The following is a 14,130-nucleotide window of genomic DNA, read 5'->3' as shown; positions in this document are numbered from 1 at the left end:
CAATTTTCTTTTTGCTCTGCTTCCTCCTCTCAGGGTCCTGAACTCCACCATCTCATGGGAATGGTAATCAAAGCTTCTTTTGGCATTCACAATCCTTCCTTGTGTGAGAGTATGAAGTCCAGCAAAGCACCTCTACACTCTGGTTCCTTTCCACTTGAGTCAGGAAATTGTCACTTCAGGCATGTGCTTTATGGTTTATGTCATGCTCTGCTGTCCCCGTTCCAGAAGACACTGGTGTGATGGAAGTTTGCAATGATGATCAGGACCTGTTAATGAAGCTCCTTCCAGCCCTCTGTAGAAGGTCTCACCTTGTTCTTCTTGGTCAGGTGGTCTACAATAGACACCCAATATTACACTGTTACCCAAAAGCTCTCAGTTTTTTCATCATCCATCTCCAGGAGAAACTCCATGCCTTTCAGCTGCTCTCTTAAATAAAGGGCATCTACCCCCTCATCTTCCTCCTCTGTCCATCCTAAAAAGAAGGCCTAATAACTCAGTTGAAGTACTCCAATCATGTTAGCCGTTCCACTGCATTAACATGATTCCAACTAGATCAAAGTTCTGCCACTCTACACAGATTGTTGATTTACCATTTTTTTTCCCCATGCTACCTGAGTTACTCGACAGGCACTTCAGACAGGCACCCCTGATGATTTCCCAGAAGGTGCTTAGAGAAGGGGGAGAAAAAATATTTTTTGGTATTTCATACAGTGTTTTAAAAGTGCGTCATGACATAAACAATAAGTTTAGGAAAATTTTCCCAAAGTTCTTTTGAAAGAAACAGAATTTTAATTGGATAGACATGGAACATAGGGACAGATAATAATTATTTCCAAATCACTTAACAAGTTTTTACTCTATTAATACTTCAATTTCAGGAAGAACATAAATTCTGTGAACAGAAAAAAAATACCTTTTACCAGAAGATTTCATATATTTATTGACCCAAATCAACATATTACTAGTGAGACCAATTGACAGATTATTTTGTTACAAATTTTTTAATAAACATTGATTCCAACTTTTGTCTCTGTTTCCCATGAGTCACACAGCAATGTTATTTGTATAACAGAGATTGTATTCCTAATTAATTTTGTTTCATGAAAATTTTATTAGTAAAATATACACTAATTGCTCCTCATTATACAGGAGCACTTAAAACTAAACTCTAGATACAAGATGCATGAGGAAAATGTTCCTTTGGCTAGAGGAGTTAGCTTACAGAGGTCTAAGTTTTATAAACAGCAGAAGAAAAAAATTCTGTCTGCTTGGATATTGGAAGTAATAATAAATAAGTATAAATAAGTAATAATAAAACTTGTCAACATTTTTTGGAATTTTTGCAAAGTAAGCTGTGAGCATGCATCGGGAGCAATAAGACACTCCTCTCTCATATTTTGAGTACTGAATGGAGGCATAGCTGAAGTGAGATAGAAATTAATTTTAGTTAACTTTTGTCAAATGTAAATATTCCCATGAAAAAATAAATAAAAGCTCAGGGTTCTGCACAGGTCTGTTTCACAAGGAAATGCATTGGGGCAACATAATATTTATGCTTAGCAAAAAGTACTAAAACAGATAGAAGCCTCTTCTATAAATGCCTATTTATTTTCCTGTTATCTTGTTAGACCAAATAGTTAAGACACTTTCTAGAATTTAACAAACAAGTAGCAGAATGATTAAGACTCAAAACCTGATGACAATGAACTGCATGGTCACATGAACTTATCAGAATGGAGAGCCATCTTGAAAGAAAGCCTGGACAGGTTGGAAAAGGGTGCTATCAATAACTGTGCGAAGCCAATGCAAAGTCCTGACATGACATTACCAGAGAGCCCAGTCCAGACTAAAAAGTATGTGTCTGGTGAAAAACCTTACCAGAAGGGAGTGGACAACAAGCTGAACAGGAGTCAAAAAAGGCAAATAGGATCCGGTACTGCATCCCCAGGGGCATTACAAGCATAGATATCACAATCATGCCACTCAGTGCTTGTCAGGTCATGCCTGGAATATACTATATTCAGTTCTCAACCCCACAGTTCAAGAAAGATGTAGACAGACTGGAGAGGCTCCAAAGGAGGACCACGATAATTATCAAACAGCTGGAAAATCTGCCCTAGAGGAAAGACTAAAGGAGTTAGGTCTCTGGTGCCTGTAGAAGAGAAAGCTCAGGGGGAAACTGATCACAGCACTCCAGTGCTTAAAGTGTGGCTACAAAAAAATTGGAACTTTATAAAAATCAATGATGATAATTATCACTTGTTAGGGAACAACAACAACAAAAAAGAGTATATTTATTCTCAAGTTTAAGCTACCATTTGCAAATCAGTTTTCTGTGTAACACATGGTATACTTGAGTACATGCATAAAATGAAATAAGCCAGGACTATTTCGTTCCCAGTTACCTGCAGCATGTTGCAAACCAATTGTGCTGTGCAACTGACTCAGTGCATCACAACTTGGTCTGATAAATCTTATTGGTTCAGCTACAGCTTAGTACTTAAGTGTAGTTAAGCAAAGAGGCAGACTGCATATATCCCAACAAGGAGATCAAATTAATAATTTCTCTATGACTCAGAGCTCTGGAGGCAGAATGATGCTAAATAGATCAGAAAATTCAGACTGATTGGATCTTAGAGGTCTTTTCCAACCTTAATCAATCTGTGACTGTGTAAGAATATGACAGACCTGTCAGTGAACTGAGCTGATAATTCCTGAGCTGACATTTGTATTGCATTCCACATATTATTTAGGATTCTTGTCTTCCCCGCTATTTTTTTTTTTTTTTTTTTTTCATTATTCAGGGCATGAGATCCTGCTTGACTTCTGTCAAGGAAGCTTATAATATTTCATATTCTATCAGAAACAAATAAATCCATTAATGGAAAACCTGAATTTTGCCTTCTATAATAGGCTGAATGTCTCAAGATAAAAAGACACCTAAATAATTTTAGATTTCCGGTATTAGTCATTCTTGTCATATTAGAGGAGGCACCTATAACCATGTTTTGTTTACGTAAAACAACAGTTTCTATAGCTGATTTCTCAACAAAACTTCAGTAAGAAATTAAAATAATGGGTCTGACTGCAGCAGATTTCTCTGATGACAGTTAGCTAATTTTCAATGCTTGAGAACTTAAAAAATATTTTGACAACTAGCAGTGAAAGCTTTCAAGCCAATTCCACTTCCATGAAAAAGTGTCACAATGTTTTATTATGTGTTCATTATCTTGCATGTTTAGGATGTCTATTAGAATAAATTTTTTACTTGTGAGGGTGGTGTGATACTGAAATACATTGCCACAGGAAGCTGTGGATGCCCCAGGCCTGGCACTGTTCAAAACCAGGTTGGATAAGGTCTTTTGCAATCTGGCCTACTGAAAGATGTCCCTGCCCATGACAGGAGGGTTTGGATTAGATGATTTTTAAGGTCCCTTCCAACCCTTGACATTCTATGGTTCTATGACTTCTTTACATTAAGAGGAATGAGCAGGGCTGGTTTATTGCAAAGTACTGTCCAGTTTCTAACATACTATGCTTCAACTCTACTTTCACTTCAATATTAAATAGTAATGAGTTTATATTCAAATAATCACATATTAAATAGGGAAGAAATAGCAAAATTTCTGTGCAAATAGGTACATATTTTATTTAGTGTGAACACCAGAATCCACATACCATATACAATCCAAGATACTGTAATTTTCACCAGACAAATAGTCTGATTGATTTCAAGTCCTTCATCAAAAAATAAAGGCTGATCTTAAAGTTCTACTAAAGCTCAGACTTACTGAGTATCCATGCTATTATATCCTGCAGCTTCACAGCTTCACTCCTTGTAACAATCCAGCACAATAATGCCTTGAGCAGTCAGGCTACATTTCAGGCACTAAATCAGTCTCTAATCTCTTACTAAGTCAATTGTGTATCTGCAATATATTTCCTATGAACACCTGTACTTGCATATATATGGAACTCCGATTCATATAAACACTTACTGATGGAAATTAGTTCTCATTTCTCATTCTCATCTCTCAACCCAATTATTGGTTTTGTTGCTTTCCTTAGTGATAGCTGAAGCAAATTCCTTAAAATTAGACATTCAGTTCTATTTAGTAACATCTAATACTAACCCTTTCAGTATATTGCTCAGCAATCAATGATTCTGAGGGTTTTGTTTAGCAGTTGCTTGCATTTATAAATATGTATGTCACTAGAATATGTCAAGCCAGATCCTCTGTATAGTGTAATCCTAAGGCCTTCTATTACAATTTCCCTAATGTGGAGAAAAATTACATTCTGTTATGCTTCTGCAGTATGAGGTCTAAAGTATTAATTCACCTCATACTTGATGTCACAAAAAAATTATGTCTTCAAACAGGAAACATGTTCTATTAAAATCCTATAGAAATGTGCAGATGTCTTAATTAATCTTTCCTTCTAGCTGAGAATCAAAAAAATTTAGTTTCCAACAATAATTCCAATTTGGTTTTGTTTTTTGTTTTCAATTTGATAGAATTGGAGGTTTCTCATTTTTATTTTAATCCTGAAATAGGATCATCCTTCAGACTCAGATCAGACTGGTTTTTGATTTTGGGCCCCAAATGCATGCAACTTGACTACCAAGAACAGTATTTGAATTAAAATTTCATTTTTAAACAGAGTATAGATTAGTGATTGATGCATCCAACATAGCAATTATGATTTAGTTTTATCTGTTTAAGGTTACAGTAATGGGAAAAGAATCAATAGGCTCAGACTGGTATGAGATCATGTTTCACTCCTAATACATGCCTAAGTAAGGACTTACATACAAAAGTGAAAACTGTGAGAATGATTTATCTGAGATTCTTATTGGCACATTTTACAATCATTTATGACAAATTGTGAGTATATCTAAGTAGCACCTTCATATAAAAAAATACTATGCTTTAGAGTAATTATCAATTTTTAGATATAACTGCTTGAAGTCCTTGCCTACCTCACAACTACTATTTGTGGGAATACTTCCAGAGGATTAAAAACCCTGTGTTATTATCCAAATATATATGACTGGTTTGCTCTAGGAAAAGTACCATTCAGGTATTCTTCTGAAAACTGATTATAATCTGTCAATATATGCTGCAGGCTGAGGTTACAGCTGATGAGATTTTCTTTGTAAGAGAAAATAAAAACAAACTCTTTACAAAAATAAAATTCAAGGAAGCATTGGTATTGAGAGATTAAGAAGGGGTCAATATTTACAATTTGAAGAATTTAGTAATAAGAAATTCTATTAGTTTTACTATATTCAGAATTAAAATTGAACTTAAAAGCAAGAGGAGTCAATATTCTGCTAGGTCTCGCTACAAACCTTGTTGAAATGGAACATGCATGTGTCCAGGAATATGTCCTAATGACTGATTTCAAATAGAAACATTTATTGGACATCATGGGACAATATCAAATCCAAATGGGGAAATAAATTAGGAGGAAAAAAAAGTGAATTAATACAAAATAAGTTAGACTGCCAATGATCTTTGGTTCAAAAAGTCAATTCCCTAGAATCAAAGACAACCACAAAATAGAATAATTCAAAAAAAATACTATCATCATAACACAAAGAGGGGCTTGTGGATTTTGTTAGAATACAATTCCAGAATTTTTCCAAGTTTTCTTTATCAAAGATTTATCACTTCTATCAAATGATCTGGAGGAAAGGATCAAATGCACCCTCAGCAGGTTTGCTGGTGACACTGAAGTGGGGGCAGTGGCTGATCCACCTGAAAGCTCTGCTGCCATTCAGTGGGACCTTGATCAGCTGGAGGGTTGGGCAGAGAGAAACTTGATGAGGTTCAACAAGGGCAAGTGTCAGGTCCTGCACCTGGGGAGGAACAGCCCCAAGTGCCAGCACAGGCTGGGGCTGCCCTCCTACAGAGCAGCTCTGTGCAAAAGGACCTGGGACTGCTGGTGCATCACAAGCTGTCCATGAGCCATCAGTGCCCCCATGGCCAGGAGGGCCAATGTCATCCTGGGGTGCATTGGGAAGAGTGTGACCAGCAGGTCGAGGGAGGTGATCCTCCCCCTCTACTCAGCCCTGGTGAGGCCACACCTGGAGTGCTGTGTCCAGTTCTGGGCTCCTCAGCACAAGGGACACAAGGAGCTACTGGAGAGGGTCCAGTGGAGAGCCACAAGGATGATCAGGAGTTTGGAGCTTCTCTCTCATGGGGAGAGACTGGGCCTTTTTTGTCTGGAGAAGACTGAGAGGGGATCTCACTAGTGCTTATAAATATCTCAAAGGCATGTGACCATGGGATGGTGCCAGACTTTTCAGTGATGCCTAGCAACAGAAGAGTAGTAGTGGCAATAAATTGAAATACAAAGCTCTATATCACTGTGAGGAAGAACTTTACAGGGAGAGTGGTATAGCACTGGTACAGGCTGCCTGGGGAGGTCATGGACTCTCCCCTTCTGGAGACATTCAAAACCCACTTGGATGTGTTCCTGTGTAACCCACTTTAGCTGATCCTATTTTGCAGCAGAGTTAGACTAGATGTCTCCAGAGGTCCCTTCCAAATGTAACAACTAGGTGATTCTGTGATTCTTTCTATTCTATACAAAATCCAATCATGGACAGTATGTTACTTCCTACAGTAACAGTGTCCTGTTGTTTATATTGATTTTTTTTTCCATTTAATATTCACATGTACTTCATCCTTTCTAGTACTCCACTCTATCTACCTCATACCTAGAAAGAAACTGTCTTAATTACTTTGTAAATTAATTACTTATTACTTTAATTGTTTTGTTTTTTTAACTATGTAGACATTTTCTTTTTTAAAATGAGCAAAACTAAAATTAGTCATCTCTTTCCATTCTATTTTGATTTCTTTGAATTCATGTTCATTTAATTTTCATAAAAATTTTTCTCACAGATTGTGTTATCCTAGAAAAAGATACTAGGGATTCCTAGGGTTACTTTTTATTTCAGCAGTACTGCCAATATGAAGCATTTTATCAATGATTTTACCTTATTTATTTTATAAGATGCCAAAATACTCTTATGTCAATATGATTATTTACTGTTCTGTTGAGCAGTGAATCAGTAAAATAATTAGTTAAATCTCTACACATTTCAGTCTCCCAGAAATATTCAATGAGTTTTGTTTATGCAGAAAAACTCCTGAAAACTCAGAAGTTTCCATGATGGAAGAAACTCATCCTCCAGAGAGCTCTTTTTATAGGCTAGAGAAGCCTTAAAGTCAGACCCAACATTAAAATATGCATTTAAAGCAGAAAAAATATTATCTTGTTAAGAAGAGCTCTTAATTATGATAAAAACAGCACAAGCTTTGAAGACCCATATAACTGATCTAACCTTTAAAAACCAGCACTGATTTATCTCTCCACCATCACATTTTAATAATAATGAATCTCTCTGATAAATGTGCATCTTTTTAAAAAGACACACAAAGGGCCATACATGCTTACCTTGTGCAACTCCCACCATTGATTTCATGACATCACTTACAGAAATAAAATGGATAGGACTGCAGTTTCTATATATAAATGCTGAGCATTTATTTTTTAGAGCTAGAACTGGTTTAAGATGCACTATAATGATGGAAGTAGATATATATTCAAAGAAACAGTACTGACCTACTATCTGCACTTTTCTCAAGCTATTTTCAGCACATTTGCACATTTACATTTCATAAGCAGAAAAGGAACATTTCTCTACATTGCTTTATAAAAAAATGGGGTTGACTTTGGCTTCTGTCTGTCTAGAAGAATGCTTCACTGAATATAATTTCAAAGTCTGATCATTCACAGTTTTTCTTTTGGTTTGTGGCAAGGATTTAGCTTAGGTCAAACTGCTTGTTTATAGTGTGGGGGGGGCTTTTTAGTAAAGCAGTATAATTAAAAAAAAAAAAAGGTTGGAAGCAGTTAACTTTCTTGTAAATCTCAGAAATCCTCACACAGGCCTTACAAACACATATGTACCGGTTATATGCAAATCCATACTAAGCAGAAGAAACAAGGTGATGTTTCCCCAGGTAATAAAATGTAGATGTTCCTTATGAAGGTTTACATATCTTCAATATATTTCCTATGAAAAAATATTTTTCTGAAGATTGTATCTTTATAACGTATGCTAATCTTTTGGGGATTTCTTGCACAACCTTTTAAGTTTCCTTAATATTGTATGGTCTGTTTCATATTATATTATGTCTTTACAGTGCTAACCTGCATGCTCAAGTTATTTGACTAAGTAAATGAAGCTTTTCAGGCAACAATGTGACTGGACTAAAATCAAATCACTGTTATCATAGAAAGTAAACTGAGGTCAAAGATAGCTCACACACAGTGGGGGAGTAGAGGAGGCTACAGAAGCTTCACAGCAACAGGTGATTACCTTCTATTCAGGTGCTGATAATTTCTCATCAACTAACACAAAGCCTACATGTAAATAGCAGGATACAAAGAATAACCCTAGAGCTGATCAGTTTGAAATTCTGAATATGATTTTTAAAAGTGCATAAACCAAAAGCAAACTAACAGCATAAATCCAATAAATGAAATAATTAATTAAGTTTATGAAGGCATGATACAAAAATGGATTACCTATTAGATGAGAACCCAAAGACGTAAAAATTCCACTGTATTTAAATATAGCTAAGAGTACAAAAAAAAAGAGAAAAATAAAGCTTAAATCACAAAAATAGAAAACTTAAATATATATATATTCAAGAAAATTGCAAACTGTCCTTCACTCTATAGTCATTCTTGTAGCCGTGCTACCACTTCATGAGTTAAAGATAGAAAAATACATCATGAATCTTAGCTGATTATTATTATGAAACCAAATAAGAGTATCATTGAAAGACAAACTAGTTAAGAAATATCACTTTTCATAAAAGATATGTAATGTAAACTAAATGCTGGTAAAAAACTTGGAAAGATATCTCAAAATGAAGAGGTAGAATTATTACAGCATGTTAAGTGAAAAAAAAAAAAAAAACCAAATACAAAACCAGAAGTGGATATAGCATTATGGATAAATATGAAAAATATGTCTAAACTTAAATGTAAGCATGAAATTTTAATACAGATATTAGTATAAGTAACAGTAGACTTCTGAACTGTTTTAAAGTCAGATTAGGATGGCAAAGAAGAAATGAACCCTGGATTATGTTCACTGCAAGATGAACTCACACTGTGATATTATTTATATCTGCATACCTGTTTAAGATTATCCTGTAATACAGAGGAGTCAGAAAATAATTTAAACAAAGGTATTAATTTTAAACATCATTCTTATCTGCTTATTTTTAGAGATAGGTATGATGTTCAGACTCTTATTATACCTATACATATGCATGTATAGGTCCTAGTTATCTCTGAATCTAAAATTGTATTAGGAAAGACCAGAGAAAAATCCAATGTACTATTAATATACTTCTGTGTAGCCAATTCTTTGTATTAGAGGGTGATGACATAAAATCTGAGAAAACAGATGCTTAAACAACTATTTTTCTGGGTAAAATCTTTTAATATCTCAAAGAGATATGACAAGACAGGGATTCCTTGACAGAACTATTAGATGCAGGAAAAAAGAAATGTTTATATATAGTCAGCTTATTAGGCAGAATTTGCATAATGTTTTACAAGATAAGGTAAATAAAATCAACATTCCAGAAGAAAATAATTCTTTAAAAGGTAATATAAATTAAACTTCAATAAAAGCTGCAGTGGATTGATTTATTGTTATATTTTCTTCTTCCTTTGGGCATTAAACTATTACAAGACAACAAATCAGCCAAAATAATTCTATTTCTCTTTAAAAGCCATGGATGGATTTGATCTAAATCAGTGAAAAATGTGAAATGAAGTGGTCTGGATATCTGAGAAGAAATAGTCATTCCCATTGCAAATCTTATACAAAATGGAATATTCATATAGATTATACAATTCTGATATAAAAGCTGTACACTCTTTCTCCCCCTTAAAAAGGAGAGGAGGAATCTGTAGATTTTCCAAAGATGAAAGAGATTTCAGGAAGACACAGACAATTCAAAATTAAAAAGAGAAGATAAGTATTTCAAAAACACTTGACCTACTGTCAAAATATAGACAGGAAGGAAAAAAAGAGGTGCAAAAAGAAATTGTGGAATATATAACAATGCAATAAAAAAATTAAGATTAAAGGTTACTTGAAAAAACCACAGACTGTTCTTTGAAAAAGAAAAAGAAAAAAAAAAGATATTTCATTCCACTTTTAATCCAAAAAGAAGAGAAATATAATAAACAATTTATCCTCATGCTGAAGTGAAGTTAAAATAGCTCTAGGAAAATATCCTGTTCATAAGATCTCCTGCTCATGCACAATTTAAAGGTTGGGGTTTTGGTTTTTTGTTTTTTGGCTTTGGCTTTTTATTTAATTTCTAGTTTTTAAATTTTCTCAGTAGAAAAAAAACATCTTTGTTAGAATTTTTTTAGAATTTATCTTTGTATTTGAAACTACTCCTTTTTTTTCTTTTTTTTTTGTTTGTTTGTTATTTTTTTGTTTTCTATTTTTTTTTTGGTCATGCTGGTTGCAGATGTATCAGTCTTTATTTTGCCTGAAATTACTCCAACTAGTCTTAATTCTTGGTTTTAGGAACATCTGATGTCCTGCCAGTTGCAGCTGGGAAATGCAATGACATGCTGCTCTTGTCAAAATTAAAAAGGAAACTCTCTCAGGTTGGTATTCTGGTGCCCTGGAAAACTTAGTCTCATTTGAGCCATTTTTCATACCAGAGAGAATGCTGGAAAACAATGTACCTTCTTCTTTTTTCAGTTAAAAAGCCTTTTTTAAAAATTACACTTTTCAGCATTCAGCATGTTTTTTCCCTACTGCACATTGTAAGCACAAGTTATTACAGGAAAATATATATTTAGAGAGGATAGGCAGCAAAAATCCTGCAAAGAGCTGCATTTTCAGTGAGGAGTTGCATTTGAAAGTGCATGTCACAGTCAGATCTTCCACACCTGGCTGCAAGAACAGGAGCAAAACGCTGTCACTAACTGGGAGGCAGGCTGGCAAAGTAAATCAAATCTATCTGAACCTGTAGCAACAGAAGATCTGTTAAATATACCCCAAGGGGCATAACTGAACACTTTCACAGCAGATAGAACAGGTTGATCTTGAAATAACTATAAGAAATAAAAATCAGGTCAGTGCTATTCACAGGGTAATCCGTACTGAAATTATACTGTGAAATAAAGGAGGAGGATGAAAACATCTATTTTGTTTTAAAATCAGAAACTAAGAATTATTGTTCTGCATGCCAGAAAAATTAAGCTCAAATTACTCTGCAAAAGGATTGTACTAATCTGAGAACCTTTCAAATAGTTCTGTAGTCCAATGTCAATCTAATAAGGACAAGGGTAATTGGCCTGGTTTACATGAATAAACCTATTGTTTTCAGTAGAACTACTTGCGTGAGTAGGCCAATTATATTTTTGTTCTTATTGAGTATTCACTTATCATTTTTCTAGAGTCTTGTAACAATTTCTGAAGCTCTTAAAAATTTGTCTACAATTATTTCTATTTAATATTATGTCAATGTCCATATTCTCTATCTTCAGGATACCTGCTTTTTCCTTAAACTATGTTAATAATCTCTGATAGATTGATAGCCATAACCCAAATCATGCATATATGAATACCAAAACACTAGAGTTATTAATTTAGAAAAACTAAAGATATGGTATTGGTTTTTAGGATAACATGGTATTATTCTTAAACACATCAGTTCTATGTCCTACCATTATGACTCAGTCAGTGTACAGTACATGAAATCTTTCTGTTTATAAATATTGTCATTGTTATTTTCTTCCTACAGATTTTAGTACTACTTATTCAAGTCATAACACAAATTATTTGTTTTATTTAAAAATAATAATATGGTACAAAATTTGTATGAACAATGTCTTCCTTCTTCAGTCAGCAGATGGCTTCTCAATTTTTAAAAAATGTCCAATAAGGAATAATATAACATTAAAAATTTGCTTTTTAAGCTGTTCTATGTTTTCCATACCAAATGGAAATGCCAAATTATTTTATCAGAAATAATATTATCACAATAGGCATCACAGAAGCAAAGATTAGCCACTAATTGTGAAGTGTTACCAACTTTTTTTTGTGATATTACAAAATTGCATTATTCTTATGACTACAATGAGAATTTTACATTCTAACATTCTTGAACTAGATTAACACTGTGGCTGTGAAGATCCTGAAATGCATTCCTTGCACAGTGCTTAGCAGGGAAGGAAGAAGGTCACTGCAATTCTCTTGTTGCTAAAGTTTGGATATGTGTGTTCTTGTTTGCTCATTTTTTAGCTACTGCAGGAAAGCAAAACATTCTGAATCAAGGTGAACTGGTGGAGCACAAGTATGATTGATGAAGTACCTGGGGAGTCTTTTCATAAGCAAAACGCCTCCTAATATGTAAAGGCTTTTCTTGATATGCAAACTCATTACTACAGTCCTATAATGTCACTTGTTTTATTCATAGATTATTATACATTATTAAATTGCATTAACATGATTGCAAGCTTAAAGCCTGATTAATTATAAACATATAATAAACAAGATTACATTGTATTATATTTCTTTGCAATGAATCAGCATTTATTTTGTGTGAGTTGAATTTGTTTCACCCATTAGGAATGATCTATGGGCAAACAGAACTTAATAGCAGAACTTCCTCATACATTGTTTCGCTGAAAAGAACAGCAAAAGTATTGACAACAAACTGCTACAGGACTACGTTTCATGGACTGAGATTTAAATCCTGAAACAGAACTCCAAAGCTGATGTATCTTCCATTCTTGGGTGAACACCTAACAAAAATCAGCTAAGTTCACCGTACATGGATGATTCATAGTTTTTTTGTAAGTATGCAAGGAAGCACTCTCTGATTTTGATCATGTTGCACCTGTCCTGCTGGTAAAACAAGAATAACACTTCACAGCTGTAGTAAATTAGCAGTGCTCATGATCCTTCAATCAGTTCATACTCACATGAACACATACACAACAAAACACTAAAAATGAAAATTCTCAGTCCATTGAAGTTTACATTAATTTCTGACATGAGCTCTAGCAGACCTAGCATTTTATCTATAAAGATCAGTTTCTTCAGACAGAAAGAGGTTGAAAGACAAGGAGTTGAAAATGGTGTAGGATATTCCAGAGGCTTTTGCCTACACATAATGGACTTCCCAAGCAATGAGTTAGTATTCTGAGATACACTGAAAACTTTATATAGCAATTATATGTTTGATTTGCATTATACATTAGGTATGAATAAAAAATCTAATATAACCTATCTTTATCCCTCTTTCCTTACATAATGTAAAAAACAGCAAACGGAGAAGAAATTTCGTCAAAGAATGAAGTATAAATACAGACATCCATGGTATAAAAATAAGTTTGAAGAAAATCCTTTCTGCTTCAAAGTATACGGCTTCAGAGATAGAATCTTAGCATCATAAATATTAATGTGTATTAATATGGTATCACAAGTAAATAGATGCCACTTTTGCTTTTTTTTTTTTTTTTGTAGGGGCTCACAATACCATTTCCTTCAGACAGATGTCCGGCATTTCTGTGTATGCTAAACATGCATGAGCTATCAAACAAAGAATAAGCAGGAGTAGAACCACTGTTACCAAATTTTTCAGTGAGATTTACACATTTTTAATGTAGCCTTAGGCCTTTCCCCATCAATGTCTAAATGAACCAGTAAGAGAAAACTATATTCTGAACTTAGTCTAAATAACTCTTACAATTCACATTTTACTTCATATTGGTACTATAATCATGTTACAAATATGTCACATTTCATATGCTACAACAGTTAAAAAATAAAATCAGGAACACCCAAATAAAAAGGTTTAGGTTAAATATGCTGCCTCACAAAAAAAAAAAAAAAAAAAAAAAAAAAAACAAACCCAAAAAAACCAAAAAAACCCAAACAAAACCAAAACCAAAACCAAAACCAAAACCAAAACCAAAACCAAAAAAAAAAACCAAACAAAAAAAAACACAAAAAACAAACAAACAAACAACAAAAAAAAAACCCCAACAACAGTCATATCT

At 33.9% G+C, this 14,130-nt stretch overlaps 1 long non-coding RNA gene across 2 annotated transcripts in view; it reads left to right on the top strand.

The window, feature by feature from the left end:
* LOC128782094 (uncharacterized) overlaps window positions 1-12,641 on the top strand; it is a 59,756-nt gene extending 47,115 nt beyond the window's left edge. For both annotated transcript variants that reach the window (XR_008428648.1, XR_008428649.1), the window contains exons 5-6: window positions 10,640-10,722; window positions 12,368-12,641. This is a non-coding gene — a long non-coding RNA (uncharacterized LOC128782094). The remainder of the gene's footprint in view (window positions 1-10,639; window positions 10,723-12,367) is intronic.
* The last annotated feature ends 1,489 nt before the right edge of the window (window positions 12,642-14,130 follow it).

The sequence above is a fragment of the Vidua chalybeata genome, chromosome Z (assembly GCF_026979565.1).
Source record: "Vidua chalybeata isolate OUT-0048 chromosome Z, bVidCha1 merged haplotype, whole genome shotgun sequence".
Lineage (NCBI taxonomy): Eukaryota > Metazoa > Chordata > Aves > Passeriformes > Viduidae > Vidua > Vidua chalybeata.
Note: the sequence above shows the minus strand (reverse complement) of the source record. Positions and strands in the feature narration are given on the sequence as shown.